Source organism: Numida meleagris, chromosome 19, assembly GCF_002078875.1.
Source record: "Numida meleagris isolate 19003 breed g44 Domestic line chromosome 19, NumMel1.0, whole genome shotgun sequence".
Lineage (NCBI taxonomy): Eukaryota > Metazoa > Chordata > Aves > Galliformes > Numididae > Numida > Numida meleagris.
In genome coordinates this window covers 13,536,215-13,549,185 of record NC_034427.1, presented here as the reverse complement: position 1 = coordinate 13,549,185, position 12,971 = coordinate 13,536,215, and the positions used below count along the sequence as shown (strand labels likewise).

Below are 12,971 nucleotides of genomic sequence, written 5' to 3'. Positions count from 1 at the left end.
TCATGAATGAGTCTCAAAGTGGGACCTGGTCTCTGCAGCAGCGTTGTACCCAGCTTGTATGGAAGCAAACAGTGAAGGAAAGGAGTCAGAGACTGTCAGTCAAATATTTGCTATGATCTTATGGGTGCAAATATTTTACCTGTGAATGGTATTGTTTCTTACCTTACACAGAAGATGAGGTTTCTGTCTCTTTAGACAAAGGAGGAATGCCTTGTTTTTCTTTTTATCTTGAAATGAGCTAATCTAGGTTTGCCTAGATTAGTTCTGATCTTGATAGTTGTATGTGCTCCTGTGGAAGAGGGATCATCAGCTTCAAAGTAGCTTCATAGATGTTTCCAATACTAGTGTGAAGAAAAATGTGTTGCATATTAACAGTGTTGCTCTTGGATGCTGTAGAAGAAATGGTACAGCTGGTTCTTAGAGAAGTGAGATCGTAGCCAAGACTGAAGAATTCAGACTCCTCATGCAGCTATGATAGATAGATGTGTACTTTCCCTCTCAAACAGGAGACAGATTCCTCTCTGAGGACTTAATGTAGTATGCTTGATTTTTTTTTTCAAGTGGTTTAGAAACATGAGGCACAAAGCAATTTGAGGAAGTGCTGTGCTATCTTACCAGCACTTCATGTTACAGCCTTTTGGAAGTATTGCTAATAAGATATAATTTCCTGTCCTTCCAATTAACATTCCTTTCTACTTGAACTAGGACTTCATGACCGAAGGAAATACCTTGCATTTCATCAGAGAGGAAGGTTTCTATCAGGCTCTGTGATGTTACATTTAAGTAAGTATATAAGAGCATATTTATTGCACCTGTGTTTCCTCTCCAGAGGAGAATGGTTTTTTCTCTCATGCAGTGATGCTTTCTGAATGCTTTCTTCACATGGCAATACCTCGTCATTCATAATGTTTTTGTGGTTTTTCTTTTTTTGCCACGTGTTGACAGTGCTCAGAAACAAAGAACAGAGTTCAAGGGACAGATGGATACAGATGGTGTGAAAGGAGCTACAGAAGGTAAAAAATCATCCTGTTCAGAGGTTCATGCTTGTATAGAAACCACCTTATTGGTGCAGTTCAAACAGACAAATCTGATGTGTACCATAATCTGGCATGCCTGAACAAGTTCTTAAAATAAGCACCTAGTTTTTCACAGCTGCAAGACAAAATGGAGGGAAGATTAAACAGTGGGAGATGCACTAGCAAAGGATGCAAGTGTCCCAGCATGCTACAGAGAGGAATTTTTAACTTTGCAAAAGACAAAATCTGTTTATTATACTAAGCTGTAACAATCAGTCTAATGAGATACTGTCTCTGCTTGCAAGCCTTGCCTATCTATAGACTCATGACCGTAACTATGCTACCTCCTGTTGTGAGACACTGCATTTCCTTCCAAGGCTTTCAACTTTTGTTGTTTAATTTTTTTCAATTTGCTATTATTCTGGATACTGCAGACCCAGTTTGTTTGTTTTTAAAAAGTAGCATTCATCTTTTGGAGGATGCAAAAGATTTTGAAGTCTTATGCTGAGGAGAAAGCACTGAATATATAAAGAGACTTCCGGGACTTTCAGTGCTACGTGAGGTTACATAAATAGAACCTACAGCTTAAAAATTAAGTCTTAGGAGCTTAAGACCTGTAATAACGTTGTAATTAAGCCTGCCCTCGATATGCTATGCTGTGAAATGAGAAAAAGATGTATTTTTGCAAACTTAAGAACAAACAGTCTAAAATTGAATGCAAAAAATGACTTGCGAAAGATGATCTGGGCACTCTATTAAATGTTGAAATTCTATTTATTGCCTTTCAAAAATATTTCAGGTGGTGTTTATTCTGAACATACCTCTTCACACGCTTCCTCCTATCTCATGTAATTTACTTGCATACCAGTTCATCTGTGATACAACAGAAGTCAGAAATATTTTGTGGGGATCTGGTCTTAATGCTTCCCTAGCACACTTCCCAAATCTCACTGAAGTGAGAATTGTACCACATTGAAGAGTGATTATGTACCACATACTTTCAAACACATGTGGTACAAACCATTGGGGTCTACAGCAGCAATGGTTGAGCAGAGAACAGGACTATGCTTGGTAGTCTTAAATGTTTGTTCCCTTTGCTCTTTTCTTTGAAGAAAATCTTTGCTGTGCCAATACCTAGCAAGAGATCTGCCCTGACCTGGAGAGTTTGCAAGTGAAACAAAGCTCGTGCTTGGAGACTCGTGCCCAGAGGTGCAGCATGTTTTCTCTACAAATGTGGAGCAACAGAAGATCATTTTTGCAAAAATCTTACGATTTTTAAGTAAGAGCTTTCTAGTCACCATTGTATCATGCTACAGCCTGGTGCTGCTACCAGCATGATGCAGACTAGGCTTAGATCTGAGGTTGTTCCGACTGCTGGGAAGAGAAACTGCAGATGGCTTGCTCCTGTTCTTGATCCTTCAAGTACTGCCTCAGGCCTGGTTCCTTTGGTCTTCTTAGCAAACCATATGCTATAAATTGGGCGTTTTCCTGAGAGTGCTAGACCAGATTTGAAGCTCTGCCATTGTTTGGTGATAACTTCATCTTATCCGAAGCAGAGGACAGCTTTGGAGGACGGTATAGGCCTGTTGCAGCCTTCTCCTTTGCAAGCACTCAAAGTTAGTTTCTATAGTATTTCTAATAACTGCACCGTGAATGATGCTCCAGGGGCTGGGAAGGAGCGGGGAAGCTAGATGATGTTTTATCCAGCTTTGCCCAGATTTAATCTGTAGACGATCCCATACTGCTGCTCCTCTCCCTGGATTGGGGCTGGCTGCAGGCAGAACTTCTCCGCCTTGGCGTCTCGCAGTGATCAGTGCAGTACTGCACAGCGCTGCGTCCCCCTGCCCCACTGCAAATCTGACCTCGTCCGGCCACGAGCGTTTCTCGACGTCATTCTGTGCTGTGTACCGCTCCCTGAGTCGCCACTAGCGATTGAACAGCTCCCCGTGCCTGCGCACGGGGGAACAGCCAACGTGCTGAGAACAGATGGTTCTTGTCTCCGCTGGGAGCGCTACCGTGATCCCGTCCTCCAAAACGCTGCGTCCTAAAGGCGCCGGCTGCGAGGAGCAGCACCGCTGTCCGGCGCAAGCCCCGAGCGCGGCCCGGCCCCGGCGGGGCGGAGCTTGGGGCCTGGCCCCGCCCCCCAGCGCGTGCCCGTTCCCGCCCGCCGCCGCCGGGTGGCGCGCGCGTCCCGCTGAGGCCGTGGCTGCGGGAGCCCCCGGCGGCGCCGCCCGGGCTGGGGGGCGGAGCGGAGCGGAGCGGCGGCCGGAGGAGGAGCGGGGGCTTCCTCCAACTCGGCCGGTGAGCGGCTGCCGGCGGAGCGATGCTGCGGCCGGAGGAACGGCCGGGACCCCGTGCGCGGGCGGCGGCTGAGGAGATTGAGGCCGGGCGGTCGGCTCCGCGGCGCGGGGAGGAGGTAGGAGGCGTAGGTCCCGAGAGCGCCGCTGTAACGGCCCCGGGGGCGGCGGGGGGACGGGCGTGACGGCTGCCCCCGGGACCGCCGGGGACGGAGCGGGGGCTCATGCGCGGGGCGCTCCCGGCCGCCCCCGGCTCTGCCCCGCTCGCTCGCCGCGCTCCTCTGGTTCGGCCCCGAAGGCGGCGGAGCGTTTGCGCGTCCTCTCGCTTATTTCTTTATGTACCGGTTTATGAACGCGGATAGCCGTGGCGGCATCCGCCGTTTGTTCTGCGGACGCCGCTCCGTCGGCAGCGCGGTCGGGGTGAGGCGATGCCCGCGGAGCTCGGGCGCTCGGTTACGGTTCGGCGCTGACTGCTCGCTGCCGAGCGGCACGGGGCGCTTTGCAGCCCCAGGGGGAAGGGGCGCCCCGAGCTGCCGCGGTTGGCTGAGATTCGCGCGGGAGCGGGGAAGCCCGTGCCGGCAGAAGCAGAGCGGCGCGGCGCGCCCCGGGCCCGCAGGCGGCTCCCGCTCGCTTGAGCCGGGAGGCGATGCAAGGCTGACAGCGGCTCTTGGGGCAGATCAGATGGCAATTGTTCTTGTCAAGAGAAAGGACGCTCCGTTTGCTGTCCTTAAAACAGATTTTTTTCCCCTTTCCTTCATTTTGCTGATAAAATATTGATGTGTGTTATATTCGTCTCTAAGAAATCAAATAATGGGAAAACTTTTCTTTGGTTGCGCTGTGTGGAGCGCTTTCCTTATTCTCTCCCTTTACATCATCGCTCCCTCAATTTTATCCTTCCTTATCTGTGTTTTGCAATAAATCAGACTACTTTCACCCATCTAAATTTTGGAGCCATGGCTTTGTTTTTCTGTTCATTGTTTTCAAGGAGGTGATGTAGCACATAGTCCTTGATATCTGCCTTATTGCCGCTGGTTTAACCATGCAGAAGCTTTTGTCTTGCATCTGGATTCAGACCTGCTTAATTAGTCCTCTGCATCTCTAGTGTGCCAGAAACAAGTATTGCTGAAGCTATTAACAGCTATAAAAATGAATGTTCCAGCTTGGTTAAGATGATATTGCAAAGTGAACTACTTAGGGAAGAAGTTTCATTAAAGCATTCGTGTCAGCTGTTTGGATTCTATTGGTATTACCAAATGCCACTCAAACTGGCATTAAATAAGAAACAAAGAAGGGTGCCAATTAACAAAAACAAGCTTTCTGTGTGGTGTTGCACGGCAGATTGTGTATTTTTGTAACTGACATGTTAAGCTTATTAGTTCTTACAAGGAATACAGGAACAACTTGTGCTCTCTGCTACTTGCAAGTCATTCTGTTTTCTTTATGCATCTCCAGCTGACATTAAACACTTGTGTTAGTACCAAACTTTCTTGATTATTGCATTTATTGGTAGTTTGTTCAAAGCAGTGATACAATGGAGGTATTTTCCTACTCAAGGATTAATTCCAGCTTTTGTGGAATGTTCTTAAATGTCTCTTCCCTTGGGCCTTGTACTGCTCGCTCAGCTTTGTGATGTAGCGCAGTGCTGCTGAAACCACAGTGAGGGCTTTCAGTTCTTTTGCACAGAGAATTGCCTTAGTTTTGCTGGTTTTTGTTATGCAGTTAGCAATAACAATGGTCTCTAGCATATATTTCCTAGTTTTCATTATGATTTTTAAATTATGCTTAACAGTTGTAGCAAATGAAACTATGATAATGAAGAATGCAAAACAAGGTATTTGCATAGTCCAGGAGAAGATTTTGCTATTTGAAGGCTTTCAAGACTGTGGTGTATTATCCTGCCTTGAATCTATCCTGTAAGTTGTCACAAAAGACTGTAATTTACTTTTACTCTTGACATATATTTGCCAGTCTCTTTTTCTTTCCCCACTGATGGTTTTCCCCTTGTAGGTTTTTTTTCAGCATTCTGAAGCTGGTATAGGAGGATTTGTACTAAAGAACCTGTTAATTTCCAGCAGTATTGAAATGTGCCTTCCCAATGGAGTTTGTAATGTTATAAAGAGGAGTGTGATCCTCTGGCTATTTTAAACATTTTCTATGCCTCCTTTTTCATTTTAATGACGTGCTAGGAGAACTCATCAAGATCTAACAAAGCCAGCTTAATGTTTTCAGTGAAAGTGGAAGACTTTTTGTAGAGGAGATATAATGCTGAATTTTCTTTTTCCCCCTCCTCCTCCCTTCTATAATGAATAAGTTACAACACTGTATTTATTTACTGTGGGCATAAAGGGTTCATGGTGTACAATACCTGACCCAAATCTTTGTATAAAGGTGCAATCTTGAAATAAATACATTTATCCTGGGGCAAAGCAAGTAAATTGCTCCAAGGTTGCATGGGAGCATACTACTGCAGCTGAGACAAAATGGAAGTAGTGTTGAAGAGTTAAACAAGCTTCTCTTATCCAAGGCTTGGAATAAAGAAGGAGGAATTTGCAGTCGAGAAACAAAGGCGTCAAGGGAAGTGGTGAGAAAGGGATTTTACTACAGTTATAGTAAATAAAAGAAAGCTATCCTCAAAACTAGGTTACATAAATTTTTCCTCTAAATTACAAAAAGAAGTCATGGTTTTAATTATTGTGTTTTCTTTCTATAATAAATGGGAGAATCAACAGTGAATACAGAGCAACATTGAAATGCCTTCTGGAAGTGGTGCTGTTGAGCCACTGGCTGAGGCTTCAGGATACGCTAACCCTGCTATGGAAAGGCCCAGCAGCTTTGCTCTTCCCCTCACTGCTTTTGTTCTTTGTCATTGCTAGCCTTAGTGTGGCCATGGAATGAACTGAGTTAAACAACTGATCTGAGCCTGAAGCATGTCTGCAGGTTTAGCTGGAGCAGGACAGTAATCTGTACAGCTAATGCAACTTCTTTACGTGGATGTTTCTTTCATGCATTGTCTATTAAATTATTGGAATTTATCTTCATCTTACAGTTATGCAGTTTGTGATAGCTACTGTTAAACAATCGTTTCAAAGCTGTAAGTTTTAAATCAGTTTTGAACTATCTCTTTAAGCCAACTCTGCTAGTAGCATGTGGCTAGATCAGCAGCTTCAAGCCTGTGAAGCTGGCTGTGCACAGACCTGCCAGGAAACATCTGAGTTTGGCAGGACTGTCCTGTAGGCTATCTGATGTGTGCACCACCCACTAAGATTGCGCTGCTCTAAAATACACTTAACAGAAAAGCTAGCAGGTATGTTCTTCTGCCTTATGAAGACCGCAAGAAATCAGACTCAGTGCTTCCGTGTTTTTTTCACAAATTGTGTCTTTTAGCAACATGAAGTCACTAAGATTTTTCTTACATGAAAATAATGTATTTTTCTGTTGTTTAGCGGTGGTCTTTCCAGAGCTAACCTGTGTGCAGTGGCATAAAAGTGTTCTTTCCTTCTGAGGAGGAAGTAGATGTGGAAATTCTGTTCCTTTATTTCTGCATGCAAAGGAGCAGCAGAAGGACAGCAGATTTTCCACACAAATCTTTACCTCAGACATGGAACAGATTGTTTGGGGATGTGAACTTGTGTTAGCACCACTGAAATCCATGCATTGATTCATAGCATCCATGGATCTCTTCTGAGAAACCTGTGGAGTGTAACGTGTCTTGAGGTTTCTTCTGTCTAGATGTGTACACCAGGAAGGGGCTGGGAACCTTTTGTGGATAGGTTTTAAATCTTGTATAAGTGAAATTACATTGTGAATGTAACACGGCTCCTGCTACTGAAGACTTCTCACAGAGCTCAGGTCAGACACAACCGTATTTAATGGGCCGTCAGGTGCCGTCACTAAGCTGATGCAGAAATGCCAGCTGCTCACGATTCCTCTGATAGCTATGTGCAGATCTTAGCTCAGTGCTGCTTTAAGATAGTTGCACAGCTTCTGGGCCATATTGGATCACATTCCTGCTGCTCAGAACACAGAGCTCGTATCTGCATTCCAATGAATAGGTTTATGTCCTCAGCCATGTGTCTTACACATACATGTGTGTTCATCCTTGTGAAAACAGGCAGAACTTCTTCCATGTGCTGAAGGATTTTTTTGTTCCTTTTCTCATCATCTTTGTGATATCATAGCTTGTCCTTTCTAGTTCTCGAATCATTGTCCTCAGTGTGAAGGCAGTGTTCATAGGTGTGACTGTCACGCATTGTAACCAAGAAAGCCACCCTGGAGTTGTCCATCCCCACGTCTGGCACATCCCATTGTCTGCTGCACCAGCATTATCCATGTGTTCTCAAGTGGTGGTGAGAAACCTTCCAGTGGGGAAAGATCCTTCTGTAGAGAAAACTGAGTGTGATGGCCAAGTATTTGGTATGTGCTGAGGATGATGACTTTCTGTCACGTCTTCAGCGCAAATTTCTTCAAAATAATAGAATCACAGAACTGATTGAGTTGAAAGGGGCCTTTAAAGGTCATCCGGTCCAACTCTTCAGCACACTTCGATTCTGTTCTAGTTGTGCCATCCCTCTGTGCATCCGCATGTTTACCTTCTGGTGTCCAGCGTGTTTCCTTTCGGGGTAATGGGGTGGGGAGGGTTGACCGTTTTGAGTGAATAATGTGAGCTGTAACATCAAACTGATTTCTGTGAATCACTTTTTGTTATTTACACGCCATGCAAGCATGGGAGCATTTTAATTTCTGCCTCCCTGTTTAAAAACGTGCACGCGGTGCCTACAGAGCGCCCTGCTGCAGCAGCACGTCCAGGCACAGGAGCCCGCCGGCGGACATGCACTTGAAGTCGCTGGGGCTTCCTCTAGGCGCATTCTCTTGGCATGACGCCCCGGGGCTCTCTGTGCTCTTCGCCTGGAAGGCCGTCGAGGAGCTGCTGGGCCGGGTGGGGGACTTCGCCGGCCTCGCGGAGGCGGGAGATGCCGCGGCGCGCGCCGGAGGCCATGTCGCCGCCGGGCCCGCGACGCCGCGCAGAGCGGCCATCTTGGCGGCGCGGCCGCCTCGGGCAAGGGCTGCGGCAGGGCGCGGCGGCCACCAGGTGGCGCTGCAGGGTGCGCGGCCGCGAGGCCCCGCCCCTCCCTCCCTCTTGGCTCCGCCCCGCCCCTCGGGCGCTGCGCGGCGGGCGGGGCGCGTGGCTTCAACGCGGCCCCGCTGCGAGCTGAGGACGCCCGTGCGGACTGGTGCGTGCGGGCAGCGTGCCTCTTTGGCCGGGGAGCCCGTGGTCAGGGAGGCCGGTCCAGGCGGAGTAACTGATGGGGCAGCGCTAATTAACGGTGGGTTGTGTCTGGAATGCTAGGTAATATTTGTAGCGCACCAATTGACTTAGCCACTGTCAGTGCCTAACTGCTTGCAACAGAACGTGTGGAGCAGGAGGTGTGCGTTACTGTTTAGCTGACCCCAGGCATGGAGTGGTTCTGTCTGAGGGTTGCGTGGGTTTTGCTGTCCACGTACAAAGAATGAGCGTGAGTTTTGCATTTCCCCCGGTGTTACTGGTTACCGCAACATCTTTCTTCTCTCCCTGCAAGCGTCTCATACAATCTAAGCGTCATTGTCAACTGTGGTGATTGCTAATTGCAAATTAGCAATCAAATGCATTTCAAAGAGCAAGAAGTGAAACGTTTCCTCAGAGCCTTTTTGTTTAGGAGCTGCTTTGTTTGAAGTTCCATAGATGTTGGGTTGCGGCCGTTTCTGTGCCTTGCCTGATGTTCACAGAGCAGGTACCAGTATTGCCTTCCAAGCACCTCGCTGCTTTTCTGCTCATCTGTTCAAGGCTGTGCTTACTCTCAAGGGTGGAATTAAAAAGTCATAGGTGGCCATAAAGCAGGCTGTTGTGTTTTCCTGGAACCCTTTGAAAACTCAAATTAATATGTCTGTATGGGAACTGCTGAGTCATGGCCTGAACCACTGATTGAGCACCTGGAGGAAAGACCCAGTCAGCCCTGGGAGCACAGGTGAAGGCAATTCACTGTGTGACCAGAAGGGGTGGAGCCAGGCTCCACTCCTCTTAGGCCTCATTGAAGGGCTGACTGCCCCTGAGGAAGGATCTCTTTCTAGGGATCCCTCCTTGGTGGGAGCCTTTCCCTGCGAGCCCCAAATCTTCTGATCCAGGTGAGCGCTGTATTTTCCTTCCACCTTTTTGTAATGCCATTTCCATCGCGTTAGTCCTTCTGATCGCTACAATGTCCGATGCTGTTAATGTAAAATACCATCAAATAATAAATGCTTGTTGTTGCTTGGTTATGGAATAGATCTTTCTTATACCTTGGATGTGAATTCTGCTCAAGAGAAATCAGGCTGCCTTGGTCTAGGCAAGTCGTTCAGCAGTATAGATAGATAGTAATCAATTTTTTTTTTTTACTTCTATCAAAAATTTCTGGGTTTGTCAAATCACGTTTTTTTTTTGTTGTTGTTTAGGGAAAGGAGGCATCAGTGCTTCAAGGAAGTGACATAGGGTGGAAAGAAAGACAAGCTTGGCTCAGTCAGTCTCACAGGATTAGTAGAGGATTTAACTGGAGAAATAGCTGCCTTGAAATAATGGTTATTAGTGAATATGTAAGCAGTTCTTTTTCCATTCAGCTTCGGACAAAGAGCTGTAAAGGAGCATGTGAACCTCAGAGCACGCAGTCTGTTTTTTGATGCATCTTGGCTTTGCATCTCTAGTATTACACCTTTAGTCTCTGAAAAACACGGAATACAAGAGGCTAGTTTCATGGGCCAAAAATCCTTTAACTTCATTCCTGCAAGGTGGTGATTGCTTCCATGATGTGACATCAGCTGCTTGAAGTAAGTGGTCTGAATACATTGGTTCTTCGCTGCTGATTACATACTGTCTGATTTACTGCTAAGTTCATTAACTCAATTTTTCTGTTTTGTAGCTTAGGCTAAGACTTTATATGTCCCTTTCTGCTTTTTTTTCCGTCAATCAGGCATTGTTGGCTCCGATATATGGAAGATGGTTAGCTCGTTCACAGGGACCCAGAGAGCTTATTACCTGCTGTGAGATGACTTCTGTTGCCAACCGCTTCTACATTATTGAAACTAGGTGAATATTTACGCTCTTTGCTTTACCCATTACAACATCATGCCACAACCTGCAGGCTGAGAATAATTATCTAGTATGCAGATCATTGGCCTTATCTGGGAACATCAAAGCACTGCCATAGGTGTGTTGATTTTTTGCGTTTCTATCCAGTATCTACAATGTCCGATTCCTTTCAGCGGCATACCAAGTAGTATCTGGGAATCTGATTAATACAACATAGTGTTTGAATTGATTCCAACTGCTGTGCATTGCAGTAATTTAGTCTTTTGTCTACGCCAACATCAGGCAAGGAAAATCTTGCTTATTTCCACTGAGCATTTAGTGAAGTACTCACGCTAAGGGATTTGGCTTTTCTCTGAGTGTGCTGCTGTTTTTCAGCTACAATTTGAACAGGCGACAAAGAGGGGAAAGGCTTCTTTGTAGCAACCAGACTCATATATGCCCTTGTCATTTTGTTTTCAGGGTCCCTGTTGTATCTTTACAGATAGGATTTGGCATGCTTCTTGTGTGTGTTACAGGATGATTGAAAGTGATAGCTGCTCAGAGATGCACACCTGGTTTAGTTACAAGAGGAAATTCATGACTTCCTCTTCTCTGGCTTCAGATTCTTGAAGAGGATTTATGTATATATATGTCTCTATTTGATATTCTGTTTTTTTAATTAAACCTGTGTTGATTCTCCAGCATACTCACTGGTTTATCAAACCACAGGTTAGTGGTTCTCAAACCATTGAACCTTCTTGCAGAGCTCACCCCAGGGAAATGTGCCTGTAATCTAGCTTTGTTATGGTTCCACAAACCAGCTGCGAACTGCTTATCTTTGTCTCCTGTACTTGGTTTGGGAATCTCCTCCCTGAGGCCTTAAGTGTGAGCCCTGGCTTCATCACTTGGAAAAGGAGAGGAAGAGCTTGTTACTTTTGGTTTGCTGTGATTTGTTCACTGAGTAGGAACATAATTGATCTTAGATTTCTTATTTCTGACCGCGGAGATGATCAGTTTACCAGTGCTGCTTTTGCTGGTGAGTCTTTGATGTGACTTTGTTAACAAATGAGATCAATACCAATATGGAATATGGAGTGATCTTTTCACACATGTTCCTGTGACAACTAGAATTTGCACACTATCTTTGACTTGTGGCTCTAGCTATTTAAAAAAAAAAGTTTTTATAAAATACAAAACAACAAGAATCTGTGCTTAATTGCGCAGCTTGAACTGCAGTGTATGCAAGGATCAGGTCTCGCTGTCCTACATGCAGTGGGCTGCTCCTGGTTTGTGTCCTAATTCATCATTCTTACTCTGGCTGTGCTGTCTCCTAACTGCCTTTTGTGCTGTGTGCTTGCTGCCTCCTTGGGCTTTCTCTTGCTGACTTGAATTGTTAGAAGACAGATTCATTCAGACCTTTGCTCCTTGCCCCCTCCTCAAATTAGGATAGTAAAACGTATTAAGAGGAATAGATTTGGTTGTTGGGGTTTGTGTTTTGTTTTCTCCATGGTCTGCTCTGGTGGTTGTGCTGAGCACTCAGCCGGGTCTCCAGTAAGATAAGGTGGAACAATTGCACAGGGAGAAATGAATCTTAATTTATAGTGTAGGGTTTCAGAGCAGTTCTGCTTTCCCTTCTTACGAGAGGTTGCTGTACCAAGAGAATCGTTTCCCTTTGTCATGTACCGACTCCTTTTGAACTCCTCTGTCACTGTGGTTCTGCAGACTGCTGCAAAATGACTCTTATTGAATCATATTTGCATGTCATTTCCTTTCATCACAGGCTGCTTGCTGGAAAATCAACTCTCCTCTATCTTGTATTGGGTTGCTTGCTTTTACTCTGAAAGAAAGATGGTTTAGATTTGTTCCGTGTCTGCTTCGACCTTGTTGTGTTGATGGTTTTTGTACTGAGTCTGTACAACATCTCCTTTTTCTGAATATCCCAAACTATGGTTGTGTTTTCAGAAGTTATCTAGCACTATAAGAATGGCTTTTCCCTAGCCCTTCCAGAGTTTGTTGGCTTATTACCTTACCTTTGGGAAGCAAAGGCTCAAATTTTAATCTGATGTAGTTTGTTAGAGTATGAACGTTACCTTAGATCACCAATCTGTTTTTCGCGTGTACTGTTTGATACAGGCTTGGGGTTAGTGGTTGGTTGGTTGTTTTTCTCTGTGACTCCATTCACAGGGATTCTGCCCAATTGTCAGTGCTTGTTGTCTATTGGAAATTAAGTATATATTGTAAAGATAACATGGTGTGCCTGTGTGTGCAGTTGTGCTGCTGTTGGGTGTATGTAGTGCTGAGACCAGTAATACAGAACATACAGTTGGTTGGTTTGCAGTAGAAAGTTATTACTATTTTGGAATGTCTGTTTGATCTGCTATCACCGAATGCTTATAGCTCTATTAAAATGCATGATCTGCATGTAGTGGTAATAAATATCCCATAAAGTCTTACCACGAGTCATTTTATATGTGTAGCTTTGTCTGTACTAAGCTTTTAAAGACGGCAACTTGTAAGAAGAAAAAGAAAAAAGGAGTCATATAATCATCACTAGAACTTCTAGATGCTTGTTAGAGTTTATAA

At 45.3% G+C, this 12,971-nt stretch overlaps 1 long non-coding RNA gene across 7 annotated transcripts in view; it reads left to right on the top strand.

Moving 5' to 3' along the window:
• Positions 120 to 12,971, top strand: part of LOC110408261 — a 32,712-nt gene continuing 19,860 nt past the window's right edge. The window contains exons 1-3 of one of the 7 annotated variants that reach the window (XR_002444254.1): positions 120 to 783; positions 946 to 1,013; positions 10,291 to 10,406. This is a non-coding gene — a long non-coding RNA (uncharacterized LOC110408261). Of the gene's footprint in view, positions 784 to 945; positions 1,014 to 3,217; positions 3,433 to 8,495; positions 8,638 to 9,432; positions 9,473 to 9,919; positions 10,148 to 10,290; positions 10,407 to 12,971 lie in introns of those variants that run through there. The other 6 variants (XR_002444252.1, XR_002444253.1, XR_002444255.1 and 3 more) reach the window with 6 other exon arrangements.